Source organism: Homalodisca vitripennis, chromosome 4 (assembly GCF_021130785.1).
Source record: "Homalodisca vitripennis isolate AUS2020 chromosome 4, UT_GWSS_2.1, whole genome shotgun sequence".
NCBI lineage: Eukaryota > Metazoa > Arthropoda > Insecta > Hemiptera > Cicadellidae > Homalodisca > Homalodisca vitripennis.
In genome coordinates this window covers 120,614,109-120,631,025 of record NC_060210.1, presented here as the reverse complement: position 1 = coordinate 120,631,025, position 16,917 = coordinate 120,614,109, and the positions used below count along the sequence as shown (strand labels likewise).

The following is a 16,917-nucleotide window of genomic DNA, read 5'->3' as shown; positions in this document are numbered from 1 at the left end:
TCGTGCTCGCTTATGCAATGTCAGATTTTACTGGAAAACATTCTATTGAAATTTTGATACCAATTGCAAAATATTTGGTGTCTTGTAAATGTCTGATAAAGATATTGATATTTTTGTTATTTGACTTTAAAAATTACAACAGGCGCCATTTTTTAATAGAAGGAAATGACACCATTATTTGTAAAGTGTTCACTTTTCAGGCATTGAAAAATTACTGAGGAGTTATATAAAGTTTACATCTCAGTTGTTGGAGTACATCTTCTCAACTATTAAAGCGTTAGCTTTGGTGTCAGTTAATCTTGAACGTACACAAAACTTTTGTTTTGAGAATATTTAATTAAAGAAGATTTTACAAATTTCAAATAGTAAGAGATATTATTTTATACGATTATAGGGACTGTGCTAAAGATAAATATTTTGTCTTGTTCGTAGTTATTAATTATTACATACATATCTGGTATTGTAAAAGTATTAAACCCCAACAACAAAGTCCATTCCGTATACTGGATTCTTGCGTAGCTACCCCAACCCAAACCTTCCCAAGTCTGTTACACCCACATAAACAACTAAGGCCTCGTAGTTCCTTACTACACTTGTAAGATCGGCCCGGCGACACAGTAAAACAATTGTCCTTGGGCGTGTCCATTCAGAGACGAATGAAAACAAACGACTCCTGTAATTGTGATTTACCGGGACTGATCGGGGCGTGTTGCATGCTGATGCCGGAACTACGATTTGCTAATGCTGTTGTGTCGTACACAGGTGCTGATAGTAACTACGTCGATAGCTACAATGTTTTAAGAGTTCTAGCTGCGCAATGACATGTTCTAATTTATAATACGAAACGTTCTTCTTTTTACAAAAAAATGGTCCAAATTTTCTCTTGAAAATTTAATTGGCCTCACCAAAAATCGAACCAGTGACCTTTCGGTCTACTGAGAACGTATTTAAAATTATACATTTTAAAAGTATTGGTAGTTTATTTCCTCTACTTTCATTGTTGAACTCGTATAGATCAACTTGCGCTGATTCTATTACTGGTTGCTTCACCCCACCTAATTTCTTTCTGATTTAAGTCTCCTGAGAGACACCCAGGATCTAGCAAGAAACAATTGAATAATTTAGGTCTAACAATGTTGGGTGTGATATCAGTCATAAATGGAATTTTCGTTTTCCAAAATAAATCACTTGTTATATTCCAAATTAAATTCGTTATCAAAACATTCGAACACAAAAGAGATGTCTACATCTAATTGGCAGATCGCAAAACTCGGAATTGGCACCAATGATCTCGTGCGAAAGATGTACCAGACATTCTTAGATTCTTAGATGTATTTTATGGTAGTATGTGGTAACAATGTAGGAATATCCTTACAAAACAAGTCAGCCATATTACGTTTAAAGTAGAAAAACAAAAATACGCACAGCTTAAACTCTCCAATTGTGTGAGTTAATCTCTACAGTGTTAGTTAAAAGTATGGAATCACTCTGTTTAGTTTTTAATGGATAAAGATGGAGGGATGGAACTCGGGACACCTTTGTAGGACATAGAAGTGAACTTTGTAATCACTGTTACAACTTTGCCGATTTTTTGCCGTTTGCATATACAAGGGGACTTGGAATATATACAAATATAAAATTCTTTTAAACCATAATTTTGGTTATAAAACCCCAGTCTCGTTATAGTTAAAGAGATAATCTTTAGGAGTACAAATAAGTACACATTGCTGATGTTCAAAGGCAGTCCCAGTTTATTTGAGTTAATATCACGTCAAAATCAATGGCTAATTGAAGAGTGAAATAGTCGGTTATAGACAGATGGATTAACACAAAATTGAATGACACAACTCAGAAAAGAAATCACAGAGGAGTCTCAGAACAACAGAAATTTATGAACTACAGAAAAATCTCGGAATTACGGTTCCTCCAAAATTTAAATTGAACTATTTCCTGTATGGAAGATAGGTTTATATCAAGCAAAACAATCAGGATCAAATCCAAAAGCTGGGACTATTACAAAATTATATTGAAGGTAGCTGCCATAATTCCTTATATACGATACAGACTTTCAACCTTAGCTACTAACATTACCGCTGGGTCAGATATCTTTTATAATGACGAGATATTGAAGGCAAATGAACGGTCTCTTATGAGTTCGTACTCTTGGGAGAAACGTGGACAAATACGCACTATATTCTTGAATATCTTTGTTGTGATTCGAAGAACCGAAACGCGTTTAAACTAAGATAAATAAATGAATGCTTACATATTAAGGTAAACATTTAAACCTTAAATATAATGATCCATTCCTACTATTAACCTCAAAATTCACAATATAACTAAAATTAAAAATATATTTGGCTACATATAAAAGTAAAAATATACTTATAAAACAATCATATATAATGCTAATGATCTCAAATGTACGATTACTTTTTATTGACTACAAGCTTAACTATGTTTAAATCAACAAATTATAAAAATGGAAAGAAAAAAAGGAAAATTAGGCAATTTTTAGAATTTAAAAATTGGCCTAAGAAAACTTCTAACGGTAGAAAAGAGTGACGAACATTGCCACTGATCCACCAATTGGTTAAAACCCCGACCTGACAGACCCAGGTGACAGTTCTGACTGAATCAGTTAGTTGCCGAATGTTTATTTAAGTCCATGTACACTGATAAAGGCTGTTTAGAAGAGTAGTAGATACAATCTTCTTTGAGAAGGTGATTGTGAATGCATCTTAACCTATTTGAGAGGAAGATGCTGACATACAATAACTGCACAGAACTTGGGAGTAAGTATGTACAACTATCAAGGACCCGTAGTATCAAAATTTGAGAGAACTGGAAAGCAAACTCTTTTCGCACATCTGTACCAACTAACCTTGAAATCATCTATGTAAGATGACTGCACAACTTTGATCGAACCTTGGTCCAGCATCGCAAAGCAGCATACGATCAAGGACAATTTCATGCAACAGAGAGAAGTCTTTAAAAATCTGAACCATTCACACAAGACTGGCTGAAATTACTCCTATCCTAGATGAAACATCATTGCCACAGATTATCTCGTCCCAAATCTTTGAAAAGAAATATTTACGGTATTTCCCAATTCTTTTGATTCTAATTTACTATTTTCTGTAAGCTTCGGATAATGTGGTTGGTTTATGCTTACTTTTTAGCAGAATCAATGGCTGATTGCAAACCTATAAAGTCCACAATAATCTACCAACTGAGAGATCTTGAGCATAAAGCTGGACAGTTTTCCATGAAAGAAGTTATGTTGTTGATAATACACAACAAAGTAGATTCCTCAAATGGGAGCCTTATGAATTCAACAAAATTCGAACCCAGCTTCTATTAATATCTTTCCAGACAGGATTACCGGTTTATTGCTGCTTTCTGTTGTTAAATGAAAAGACTAAAATTAAGTTATGTGTGAATTGTCTTTACCGAGGGACACCAGGTAGCACATTAATTCACTGTGGTGTGTTCTCATCACCATGAATAAAGACGCCGTGACCTAACACAATCTAAGCCACTTAAAGTAAACTGGCTCACTTGGAGCTCACAAATCTGGAGCTATTATCGTCACAGCCCGACAATTTGTATCAATAGATCTGTTTGTTACTCTAGGCCAGAACCATTAATCACACCTCACTGTGATCTCATTATTCGGGTCACTGTGAGACAACTCTGAGTCAATTACCAAGATTGTACTGTACGGTTACTGTGTTGGTACAGGGCATGGTTCAGATTTGTTTACCGTACGATACAATGTTCTGCCATTGAAGTTAACGAACCAGTAAAATCAGATTTCGAATTCATGATCTACCCATGACTCGGTTTCGAGAACTCTACAATCTCAGTAGGAACTGACATCTAACGAAGTTACCCGAGGCTCCATTAAGGGGGATAGTACACCGTTAAATTTAAAAAATTTCATTATTTATTTTTTTCATTATAATTGTTTACTAGTTTGTTCTGATCAATACAGTAATACAATTATGGTGATATCTTGATTTGTAGCCGAATTATGACAAAAAAAAAACAAAAACAAAAAAAAAACAAATTAATACATGAAGCTTCACACCACTTCACCATTTTTGTCCGACTGGCCCAGAATCTTGGTGTAAGTACCAGCAGGCTATATATAATAACTCAATAACAACTTTTAAACATAAAAATACAATACCATACCCTGTCATGGATTTCATTAAACCAATATTTGTAGATCTGACAAAGCCTGAATTTTTAAGAAGATGTTTAAAAGGAAAGACCCAAAACGCTAACGAGTCATACAACAATGTGCTTTGGAACATCTGACCTAAAAAAGGTTTTGCTGGAAGAACAGTTTTAAATATTGCAGCACATGAAGAATCTTTGATTTATAATGAAGGGCATTTATGTAGGTTAAAGGTTCTTACTAATTTATCCATGACCCCGGGGACTTTCTGTGAAGAATCAATGAGAAACTATGAAGAGATCCGTGGGCGCGCATCGCTAAAGAAAGTTGAAAATAAAAGTTTGGAAGCCAGAAGACCCAGAAGGAGATTGAGACTAGACCAGCAAAGCAGATTTGAAGAAGTAGAAGGGGTAACATATGCAGCAGGGTCTTTTTAATGTAATTTAAAACAACATTTTTAATAGTTTAACTTTAACGGTGGTTTTCCGAAAGTTACTTTTTTGCCTACTATTTACATGATTTCTCAAAAAGTATTCATGATATCCTTACATATTGTGAAAGTAATAAAAATAACTGACTAGTTATAATACATGCTGTTAAACTAATATAGAATAATTGTCTAGCTATAATACAATATGTTGTTAACACCTTCACTGCTGGTCTGTTCTGAGTGATGATAACTATTCTCATAAGACAGCGAGCCGTCTATTCTCTAGGCCGTCTTCCGAAATCTATATGTTTAAAATGATTTTGACACGCGTATACATGAGTGGCAACTATAAAGCTGTCACTTCAACAATGTACTGTTTACCGTGAAATGTAAAAAACTAACAACATTTATTATATTTAAAGTTACAGAAATCACCATGCACACCACACCACAAGTCGCATAACGGGCTTCCCCGAGGTTCAATGGAATATTTCAAGTTTTTTGCTCACTTCATTATTGACAGATAGAACAACAAGAATTTCAGAACATGGAAAAGAAATTTACATCCAACGGCAAACAAGAGAGAAAGTGTCAACCTACTAAGTGATAGGTTTCAACGACACTCAGCCAAATTAAGATCACATTCTTGTCCATGTAGAAATGAAGTTTCATGCAAAACTTAAAGTGCAGAGACAATCTTTCTCAAGATATCTTACCGTAATTATTATACATGCTGTTTATAAAATTTGGTTTTATATCTGTGTTGAAATCTTCTATGTATGTACTGAGCTTGTTTACAAATATATTTATTCTGTCTGCAGTTGTAAAATTATTCTCTAACGCTCGGCCAAATCTTATACGACATCACCAAGGTCAGTGTTCCTCATATAGAAATCATGCAATCTGAAACCTATAGGTCATTTAGTTTTTGAGATATCATGATAACAGAGAAACAGAAATACTCTTAATTAGCGCTCAGCCAGTAAATATCTTTATCCATAAACAGTTACAGTATATTTTATAAAACTAAGAGTCTACATGTCTACCTCTGTCCCCGGCTCCCAAATTGTAATTCAAATAAATAACATATATTACAAGTACAACTTGAAAATTAAATTTAAATTTGGTATGAACGAGAATTGTTGACCACTCCAGAAATATTCACTATCACCTAGTCAGTTGCTTGGATCACTAGTTTTAAAGATTAATATCTTTATCTTTCCTTCAAAATGAGATACATTCAAACCAAAATTTATGTTCATATTTATTTGGACAGCAGGAAACTCCATAAAGTTTCCTGCGGTGGCTTGCAGAATCCTCTAGTTCTTGAGTTTAAACGGGCCATATGATCATAATGATATGATTCTATAAATATTTCAATGACATTTCCATTCCTATTTCCAAAATTGTTATGAATAAAGCTCACTGTGTTTTTAGAGTGTACGTACACACTATCGTTTTTCCTCCGATGTATTTGTTATTGTAATATACTACGTATGTTAAGTATCGTGGATGAAGCATGTACAAGTGATACACCGCGTTATCAACCTTGGTTTAATTATAATAAATATGTAACAATAATTTAAAACGGACAATTTTAAGTAATGCTTTTGGTAAGATAGCGTATAATACAAGACATGTTACTCGCAATTGTTGCTGTTTTTCAGGACCATTACTTATCCAATCGAAAAAAATATAAAGATATTCATGCTAATGAGAAAATCCTCTTAAATATAAATATTTTTTTGAAGTATTAAACAAATTTTGAAGAAATGGCGAGTAATCGTCAGACAGGACTTGCATGGCAGGTAGAACGAGATAGTGAAAATCTGCGTTGCCAAACTGTGTACATCTGAAGTGAAAAGTTAGAACGAACGGAGTGTGACACTGATAGGACAGTAAGACTGGTAGTACAACTGGGAGTGTAACACTGGTAGGAACGTAGACTGGTAGTATAACTGGGTGTGTGACACTGTAAGGACAGTAAGACTGGTAGTACAACTGGGAGTGTAACACTGGTAGTATAATTGGGAGTGTGACACTGATAGAAGTGTAAGACTGGTGGTAGAACTGGGTGTGTGACACTGATAGGACAGTAAGACTGGTAGTACAACTGGGAGTGTAACACTGGTAGTATAATTGGGAGTGTGACACTGATAGAAGTGTAAGACTGGTGGTAGAACTGGGTGTGTGACACTGATAGGACAGTAAGACTGGTAGTACAACTGGGAGTGTAACACTGGTAGTATAATTGGGAGTGTGACACTGATAGGAGTGTAAGACTGGTGGTAGAACTGGGTGTGTGACACTGATAGGAGTGTAAGACTGGTGGTAGAACTGGGAGTGTAACACTGGTAGTATAATAGGGAGTGTGACACTGATAGGAGTGTAAAACTGGTAGTACAACTGGGAGTGTAACACTGGTAGTATAATTGGGAGTGTGACACTGATAGGAGTGTAAGACTGGTGGTAGAACTGGGAGTGTAACACTGGTAGTATAATTGGGAGTGTGACACTGATAGGAGTGTAAGACTGGTGGTAGAACTGGGTGTGTGACACTGATAGGAAAGTAAGACTGGTAGTACAACTGGGAGTGTAACACTGGTAGTATAATTGGGAGTGTGACACTGATAGGAGTGTAAGACTGGTGGTAGAACTGGGAGTGTAACACTGGTAGTATAATTGGGTGTGTGACACTGATAGGACAGTAAGACTGGTAGTACAACTGGGAGTGTAACACTGGTAGTATAATTGGGAGTGTGACACTGATAGGAGTGTAAGACTGGTGGTAGAACTGGGAGTGTAACACTGGTAGTATAATTGGGTGTGTGACACTGATAGGACAGTAAGACTGGTAGTACAACTGGGAGTGTAACACTGGTAGTATAATTGGGTGTGTGACACTGATAGGACAGTAAGACTGGTAGTACAACTGGGAGTGTAACACTGGTAGTATAATTGGGAGTGTGACACTGATAGGAGTGTAAGACTGGTGGTAGAACTGGGTGTGTGACACTGATAGTATAATTGGGAGTGTGACACTGATAGGAGTGTAAGACTGGTGGTAGAACTGAGAGTATAGAGCTGGGCGTGTTACACTGCTGGCAGCGTAGAACTGAAAGTGTAACACTGGTAGGGGCATAGAACTGGTGGTAGAATTGACAAACCGTTCCATCAAGTGGCTGGACGAGAACGTAGTGTAAAGCTTGTTTAAAAAGGCTATCGCTGAAATTGATTGAGCACCGAATCTGAAAGTCGTCTATAAAATACTTACTGATAAATATACTGTAAGGATCTAATTAATTGTGTGACTACGGAATTATGGGAAGCATAACAATTGAATTCGCGGTTTTTAAAATTGATCAATTAATTAAATGAATACAGTAATGTACAAATATTTATATGCACAAGGTAAATTACATATTGAAAACACACTCATTTGCTAAGCATACCATTACTTAATTTGCAAGTGAGTGGATGTTTACTCTCAATTAAATAATGTACTGTAAAATACATATGATTTTATTTTACTATTGTAAAACTATCACAATAGTAATACTGTAGCAAAATATTAAGCTATGGCCGTTTATACAAAATTACATATTAGTTTAGTTATTTTAAAACGTGTGACTAAAATGGTAAAATACTAAATTAATTAAATCGTAAAGACGGTTCTTTGACGTGGTGATATACATGCTCGTCCGTAAAGTGAAAGATCCGGGTTCGAGTCCCTTCGGAGCAAGTACTTTTTGTGAATTGATATTTATTGAAATCATAAGTTCTGTACTATTTAATGGAATATCAACATTGCGTGAATCTAAATTAAGAAGTATAATAAATTAAGACATCATGTCAGTGAGAGCTGTATTAGATCACGTACTTGACGGGTAAAAAAAAACAACAAAAAAAGAAGAAATATAAATGTAATATAAAGTATCAGTGTTACTGGTACACTTATATAAACATTTTATGTAGATAAAAGCAATATTTTAACACTGGTAGAGTTTGGGTGAACATCCAAGATAAAATTTATATCCTTTTATTCATACATACAACACGAGAAAAATACGTTATATGGCATAACATAAATACAAGTCAACTGTGACACATTTTATTTTTATCGAAGTAGATCTCCGGACTTTGTTTTCATTGGCAGGTATTCCATACCTCCTCCAATCTCCGATTGTTCAAATGCTGCTATTTTAGTTACATTTCGTAGAAATGTGTCTGAAGCATTCTAGCAGAATCTTTGTGACTTGACAATAAATCATTGTCTGTACAATTTTCTTACGTTAAGAATCGTAGCTGCAATTTATTCGCGGACCACACGGGACACATAACACAGGCGGATACTCGGCCATTTATAGACACATTTGAATAACAATAAGCACAAGGTCTTGCAGCTGACCCGATGATACTGGGAAACATGACATTGACATTATCTGTTACTAACTCAATCCTTTCATGGTCCAGGTGGTTCTTCGACTATGAATGTGTGGCTGATCTGTAACGAATCACATTAGGGACTGAACATTTAATTTCTGTCTCTCTAGCCGTACGATATCTCGAGAACGAACTAACACGTAGGCTAAACATTTTTCATAAAGCTTAATTTCTATATAGAGAAAATCGAGATCAATGATGGTGCACATTACTGGCTGAGCGGTAGCGTACATTTTGTGTGAATTTTGAGTTTAGCCCAAGTTCTTCTTCCTCGTAGGATCTGGAGCTAAACTCAACACTCACACTGAATCAACTCTTCCCATCTTAGCTACGTTATGGGTACATTTTATGTTGCTCTATGGGTAATCATGATGGAAATGAGAAATCATAGAACAACTTGAGAAATCACAGAACAACTTGAGAAATCATAGATCAACTTCAGAGATTCTAGAAAAACGAGAAATCATAGAACAACTTGAGAAATCATATAAAAACGGGAAACCATATAACAACTTGAGAAATCATAGAACAAATTTGTCAACAAAATGAATAAAATCATTTGACATTCTAACTTTTGAAATGGTAACAAAGAGAGCCTAACTATCCGCACCATACATCAAGATTTTCTCTGTTAACTGCATGAAATTTTATTTCTATATAGAAAAAATGAGTTCAAGATGGTGCATATTCAGGCATGGGAATTTGCCAGAGCGTCATTGAAGCATATCTCTCAGTAGGTTGACGATGTTTTCTTTTGACTGCCTAGGGGCTGTAAAAATGTCCTTTCTGTACTGTCCTTAGAACATCTCGAGAAGTAAATGAACTATAAACTTAAAGTTACATGCAATTAAAGATATATAAATTAAAAATTATTTCTTGTGAGCTTACTTTATATGAATTCTTCAACTTGCTGTAATGTATGAATGATGCATTCGTAGTTTTTAAGTTTAAAATAAATAGCAAAAACCGCTTAAGATTATTATTATTATTTTACAAGATTTATCATAAAAGGTCAATTTAGAGGTTTAAAAACATGACCTTACAATTCAATATGCGATTACAGGAGCCCGTTTTAATGATTTCTTACAAATACGTTTAAAAACATTTTCTTCTAGGAAATCCAACGAAAGCTGTGGTTTGTATAGCGTAATTAACCGATCTTGTACTGAGATAATGACCGTATTGACTGACAATTATTACCACATCTCCCTGTAATTATAAGGCGTCTGCGTGAATGGCTTGTTAGGCTTCTGTGGCTATCTGTAATCGAAGGTTTCACAAGACTTGGAGTTGGGGATCGAAAATAACAAGGTCTATAGTTTAAATTAAATTGATTTATCTTAAATGGCCGTTACCCAAAATAAATGTTATTAAAAATATATACATTTTAAAAATATACTAATAAATCGTGAATATAATTTCATAACATAATATATGTATTATTAGATAGTAGGATGAACAAAATGCTAAAAAAATATTTTTGCGTAGCCTAAACTTTTAATTCATAACAATGAATTATTATTAGTCTATCTATTGATATATACCAATTGCTATTTGAATAGTTCCTGAAACGGGGTAATTAACTGAATGTCTATGGTTTGATACATTATTTATTTAAATCATCCTACCATACACGGACTGAAAAAGGTAGAGATGGATTCATTTTCTTGTCATTTTTCAATATTAAACTAAAAACTATATATCATTAAAATTTAAGTTTTTCGTCTATACTACATCTAACAATCTCTATTGTTATCTCCTTTAAAACTCCCATTTTCTTTTACTGGGATAGTAAAATAAAACTGCGTACAATATAAAATAATAATTTCAGTCATTGTATAACATTTATTGCTTTTTTTGTGAAGTGGCTACGAATTTTTGTGAGAGTCATTGTATCATCACACGCCACAATTTTCATCAACCACGTCAATCATGTCCGTGAACATTTCTACCCTCAATTATTTCAAGGAATAACGTACTGAAAAATATGCAAATGCCCATGCAAATTCTAATTATCAAGAATCATTACTGTGAACAAACAATGAGTCATGCTAAATTCTAAATTCGTAATCTATGAATTGAGGTCAGATGCAGCAATGATGTGTTTTTGACAAACCATGCGCACGAATTGACGAACACATTAACATATACAGCATTGTTGGAAGGGGAAGGGCCATTCACTATCAAGGTTATTTCTGACGTGTGTACCAGTTAACGCTTATAGCACTTGTGAATTGCCATGTTACCATAATATTTTTTGATATGCTTTCTCCTTGAGCTTTTAAAGCAAAACATACAACTAGTAGTTGGCACGCTGCTCTGAGGACTTGAATGTATAAAACCAGTCCTTTTGTTTGAAACAGCTGTATCTTGTGACAGGATTAACAACGGAAAGAAGCGACAAAAGACCCTTGCTGTCACCTGCAGTGCTGCCAACTGTATGAAGAAGAATCCCGCCTTAAATAAACCGCTGCTTGGTTATTCCGAAACTTATTCGTGAGTTAAATAGTCACAAATTACTTCTTAGTAATTAATTATGAAATATTTGAATTTTCTACTATACTATATTTATATTATCTGACCCATCCATCGATATATAGCAATTGTTATTTGAATAATTCCTGAAACTAACTTAATATCTTCCAACTCAAATCAGAATCATTCATAGCTTGAGTGTGAATAATAAACAAATATAATCAACAAAATGGTTATGGTTTTTTCAGTTTAATAATTAACATTAACGTTTCGAGGATTGATATCAACCCTCTTCTTCAGGCATAATAAAGACCCTAAGATATTCTTACACTTGAAGAAGAAGGTAGACTTCAATCCTCGAAACGTAGTGTTATACTTTTTTGTAACAGATAACAAGGATAGCAAATGTCAGAAATCTTCTTATCCTTTCAAACTATCGATCGTCGACAAAGAGAAAATTAACATTAGTTTATGACTAAGTTACCTGGTTAATAAACACTTAACTTTGAAACAAAGGTATGAGCAGTACGAGATACATGATCGGTGTTTGTTATAAATAACAGAAACATAAATAACAAACATATACATGATTGTTTAATCAATGTATTTCAATGTACCATCATACTATTTGTTGTTAAATAGACAACTATTCGACAATACATTAGGGTCAGTTGGCCCAATTAATTAATTAGTGTACAATAAATGCAATTGAAATGGTACTTTAAATATGATTATCGGTCTTAATTAAAGTAAAACAAACGGTAACTATTTAAGTTTTTTAAGTGTATAAACAAAATAGGAAATAAAATAATTATGCTTATTAATCAGCTCAGCCTATTTTATTGCTTAGTTGTTAAATAGTTTTGATATAAATTAAAATATGGTACAATGTACCATGGTTGATGTTTGTTTACAATTCTACAAAATACATTACTAAAATTGCTTGCTATGTTGTCAGCCTACATTACGTTATGGTGCCTCCAAACACAGTTACCAAACTCTTTGAATGAGGACTGTAAAAGGACCATATAAAAGAAAATGAAATTGCTTGTCTTGTTTGTATGGTAAAGTTAGTACATATTCGAAATAAAAACAATGAATAAATAACAATGGTAGTTTTACGTGAGGTCCATGACAATATCCACTTAGAACACGAGGACAGTGAGGTTAAGAACAATTAATATTGATCTGATAAAAACTTTCCAGCTTCGAAACGATAGACCAATTATGTTACGTGATGCACGGTTTCAAAACGATTAGTTGCCACGCACAAGAAACTCTTGGAAAGATGTAACAGCACATTTCCTGTTTATTGATGCTTGCCTCTTAGACACTTAGACAAAAACGGAGGACGTGGTTTAGCGTAAAAGAGGTTTTTATAAGACCAACAATTCCAGATAATTATATACTGAATTAATAATTACATTTTTATTTCCAATACACAGCGTGTCTCAAAACTCTTTATCAATATTTTCCGGTATTATTCCTGGACCAAAGACAAACCCACATAGCCCATTAAAACGACTGAAAACTCTTCTGATCTAGTAATTTTAATTACTTTTATTTATTTTATTATTCCTGGACCAAACACAAATCAAAATATTTTAAGACTTTCGAGAACTCAATAATTACTCGAATAGTCGCCATTTTGTTTTTACACTTAAATATTTTTTCATTTGAAAACAGTATGTTGTAATAAATTTACATTTACCTTTAAACTTAAAGACTTACTTACAAAAGAATTTCGATTCTTAGATACTTTACAAAATGGCGGCTTCCTAAAATCCTAAAAACGACATATGATAAAAAAATGTCTCGTTAATATGACTTTTACCAACTTCGCCTTGTAAAATAATACAATACTTTACTTTTCTTTAAGTTATAAAGGTATATAGCAAATTTCAACTTATTACAAGCCGTTCTCAAATTAAAAAGTAACAAGTAAAAAAACAAAATGGCGGCTATTCGAGATATTGAGTTTTCGAAAGTTTTAATATATTTTGATTTGTCTTTGACCCAGAAATAATAAAATAAACAAAACTAACTACAATCACTTTAATTAGAAGAGTTTTGTCGATATGCTATACATTCTTAACTTAAATAGTACTTGAAATGTGTCTCTTTATCTTGAACTCTTTTTAATTAAATATAAAATATTAATAGGAAAAAAACTTTACAAAAGTTAAAAGTTACACAGTTCAGATTTAAATATTTAAGTTATAGTGTTTAGATATTAAACTACTGAAAATCCTTTATTATATAAACCGTGGTGCCCTCGAGCTATCGAAATAACAGTATATTAACACTGCTATCTACTAATTCATAATAAACATTAATGGTTTATATTTTAGACCAAGTATAACCGCATATAATGTAGTAGCTTTGGAAAACTGTACATTCTAATGTTTTGAGTTTTTTAGCTTAATAAAAAATCCTCGTGTACTTTTATGACCTTAGTTTTAGTCGTAAAGTTATGGGGGATGCCCAGTTTAAAAAATATAATTACTATGCATCGATGTCTTTTTCTTATTTTTAAAGGTTATTGTGTAAAAATCTTAAAGTCTCTTGTACTTCATCGTTTAAATATTATATTAACACACTTAAAAAAAAAATAACAAGCTTTTGGATGCGTATTTATAAATCTCTAAAACAAGACATATCCCATAACGTAAGATAAAAAAAGGCATAGAGGTTAATGACGTATAACATTGTTCTTGTAGGTAAAAAATCAAGGTTGCTTAACTACAGCGAGTTCAATGTCAAGGCCCGATTTAACTCGAAGGCCAAAGGAGGTGAAGGACTAGGCTGGTGAATCAAGAGACTGATTTTGGCCTTAACCGTTTAAAAAAGATCACTTTTTTGGTAAAAGATAACTTTCTTTAAAATATGATTGTGGCCAATTTAGAAATTTTGAGCTAAAACTGATAACATATGCCCATTGAAATGTATATTCTATATTAAAGGTCAAATATAGAATCTTTCATCGTACCGCCATAATTCTTTTAAATTAAGAAATTCTGTCAATTTATTAAAATGATTTTTCCATTACAATCATATAAAAAAACTAATAAAATCTTTAATTACACTTGTTATTTTTGTAATTATATTGAGGCTTGTCGTTACTAAACTTGATCAGAGTTATGTGTTACACTTCAGCCAAAAAATGGTGTAAATTCTAGCCATCAACAACATTTGTCGTTCCAGATGGATGTTGACTATACCTTAATTGAGGTCATACCTCAATAAATTTGACAGTTTTGTAATGAAATTGTATAGTCTTAAAAAGGGCCTTGTTTATTTAGCTCTATCTCTTACGGATTGAGCTTATATTTATCCTTGAATGTAGTACTATTAGAAATAGGTTAATATTAATTGGCTAAATATAGAGTCAGCCACACTTGACAGTACACTTCAATGCCCAGCTGTATTTCAGCCTACCTGTATGTTTTTTATATGTCTGTAATTAATTGCATGCAATAAGCCATACACCTCACATGCAGTCTGCAGCCATGGTAAGTGTCTGACTAAACGTTGCCACCCTTGCCCCTCTTGCTCTCCCTTAAAGGTCCAATCTCAAGCTTTTGATTTACAGCATATCTTTGTTAATATTCATTGAAGGAGTGCAATCTTTTTATGATTTATGTCCCAGTGAAATCCTTTACAAAATTAGGTTATGTTGATTATTTTTCTAAACTTCTTGCTTTAAAAGATAATTACAACATTCCGACAAAACCAATAACCCTTTGTAATAACTCCTAATTTATGTTTTCAGAGCTGAAATGTTAAGGCTATTAAATATTTCAGAGTATTCTCGCCTCGGCTATTATATTTCAAAGACATGGAACATGAAAAACTCAAACGTGACTCATAGACGTAAGAGCAAAACTAAAAATAATTTCCAAACACATGAATGTTTTAGAGCAATTCGAAGTGAATTTTTAAATTAATTACTACATGAGTCTCAACTCGAGATTTTTGCAATTTTAAAACCCAGTCCACAAGTATGTGGAGTGTACCATTATTTTGAACATGATTCCGAGGAAATATATAAAGTCAAGATCGTTTAAACAGAATTGGTTGTAAGTTGAACTGAAAATTACTTGAGTCATGGAACGTAATTCCTATTCTTGATGCTTACAGAGGTTATGACCTAATTATACTAAACATAATTTATGTATAAGTACCAATTGTTACAGGTGACATCACGTAGACCTCAGTTGCGTCAGAGTACTTACGAGAATTACTTAAAATACCCAATAATTTACAACGAAATTATGAATATTATGGTAATAACTACATGCAAGTTTCATAGAGGATTCATGAAACAACGCAAACATAAAAGACCTACCAGTCGAAGCAATATGAGTGAGAGAGACACGTACGAGTTGACTACACCAAGAACCACTGTCAACTGAGGTGGACTGTGTCGGTGGAAACAGTTCCGTCACCACTTCCCGACCGTCGCTGGCCAGTGTGTAGAGTACACTATTTATTTGTGCGAGAAAATCTAATTGGGTCGTTCTCGTTTGTAAACAATCTTAGGGTTGTGAACCAAATGTTTGTAGTTGATTAACATATGTTATACATATTTTTCAGTATAACAATTAAAATTAAAAATCAACCCTCTTCTTCAGGCGTAAAAAAGACCCTAAACAGTTATAAACCTGATGAAGAGAGTGGATTCCAGTCCTCAAAACGTAGAGTTATACTTTTTTGTAACGTATAACGATGGCAAATACCCGAAATCTTATTATATTTTCAAACCTTCGATCGCCGATAAAGAAAATATAAACATTAGTTTATCAGTAGGTTACTTGGTTAATAAACTCTTAATAAAAATTGAAACAAATGCATGAGCAATACCTTCAAAACCTCGAAACCTTCAGTAATTTAAAACCTTTTTTTATAGCCATACCAAAAGATCATTACATGTGTTATTTATTGACAGATGCAGATTATTATTTGCATACATAGCACCTGACAATATCTTTAGTCTTAAAAGTATAAAAAAGGATGGTAATTTTTTTGTAAACAATTAAGAGGCTTTTAGAATGAAAACACCGGTGCTTCGTAATGTTCTAACGAAAGTTTTCTAATGGAATTGGCGTTCTAATTAGTCAGGGGGAATGATTATGCACCGACCTATCGTAACTAAGCTACTTTAACAGATTAATCAGTACTGTCTTTATGTTTTAGCATGGACTTTGGAGTAGTCGTTACTGGTACGGATTTATTACACCTTGACCCAAGCCTCTCTAACAGATTAGATAGTACTGTAAACTGGGTTTAGTATGAAATTTGAGTGACGGTTATTTGCTCTGATTTGTTACACCCTGACCAAAGCCTCTCTAACAGATTGGATAGAACTGTACACTGCGTTTTA

The 16,917-nt window shown here is 33.4% G+C and overlaps 1 protein-coding gene across 1 annotated transcript in view; it reads right to left on the bottom strand.

Annotated features, from left to right (window-relative positions):
- The window catches only part of LOC124360050 (acyl-CoA synthetase short-chain family member 3, mitochondrial), a 64,167-nt gene extending 48,166 nt beyond the window's left edge, over positions 1–16,001 (bottom strand). The window contains exon 1 of the mRNA XM_046813302.1: positions 15,883–16,001. The gene's annotated coding sequence lies outside the window, so the exon portion shown is untranslated. The remainder of the gene's footprint in view (positions 1–15,882) is intronic.
- Between the last annotated feature and the right edge of the window lie 916 nt (positions 16,002–16,917).